Genomic DNA, 741 nt, shown 5'->3' with positions numbered 1-741 from the left:
TGCAACCGCAACGCCAAGGAGCCGGCCCAGGTCAAGGCCCCCAGGGCACCGAGGGTGGCATGCCGGCCTCTGCCCAGACACCCCCTCCCTCCCCAGGCTGCTCCTGTGGGCAGCCCATGTCTGACCACCCGTCTGCCGCAGCGTCCTCACCTCAGAGGTGGGAGCCCGGCACATGGCCCCGAGATCAACAGGAAGCCCGAAGCCCCAGAGGACGTCCCGGCACGTGCCTGGCCCATGACAGAGCCTGCACTCGGCATGGCCTCAGCCGGATGCACAGAGGGCACCTCCCGGGCCGAGGGTGCTCACAGCACAGCCCACAGAAGGCGCGGTCCCCTGGACCCAGTTAACTTCCGACTGCTGTTCTGTCTGTACGGTCCTAGTGGGTGTGGCTGGGCCCAGGGCTGGGCGTGACGGACGGATGGGGTGCTGTGGGCGGCGACCACCGGCCCTGTGCTGCTCTCTAGAGGCAGCTCCAGTCAAGGCCAGTTCCCTGGGCCGGCAGAGGCAGGACAGCCCTGGGGACTCCCAGCCTCCATGTGGCCTGGGCAGGTCATACAGACTCTCCCCGAGCTCCCGCGGCCCCGGGACCGACTCCAGCATGCGGCTCTGACTCCGGACACTGACCCGGAAAAGACGTAACGCCAGTGCCATCCGCACCCGCCCTCTCGCGCCAGCCTCCTGCCACGCCTGTGGGCTATGGCGACCCCACGGAGCAGGAGCAGCGTGTGCGGCCGGGCCCCC

General features: G+C 69.5%; 1 protein-coding gene across 1 annotated transcript in view; it reads right to left on the bottom strand.

Annotated features, from left to right (window-relative positions):
- The window catches only part of CACNA1B (calcium voltage-gated channel subunit alpha1 B), a gene marked incomplete at its 3' end in the record, with an annotated part of 199,377 nt that overhangs the window by 97,385 nt on the left and 101,251 nt on the right, over positions 1–741 (bottom strand). The gene's annotated exons all lie outside the window — the stretch shown is intronic.

The sequence above is a fragment of the Myotis davidii genome, unplaced genomic scaffold, assembly GCF_000327345.1.
Source record: "Myotis davidii unplaced genomic scaffold, ASM32734v1 scaffold609, whole genome shotgun sequence".
NCBI lineage: Eukaryota > Metazoa > Chordata > Mammalia > Chiroptera > Vespertilionidae > Myotis > Myotis davidii.
The sequence above is the reverse complement of the archived record's forward strand: the minus strand, read 5'-3'. Positions and strand labels throughout refer to the sequence as shown.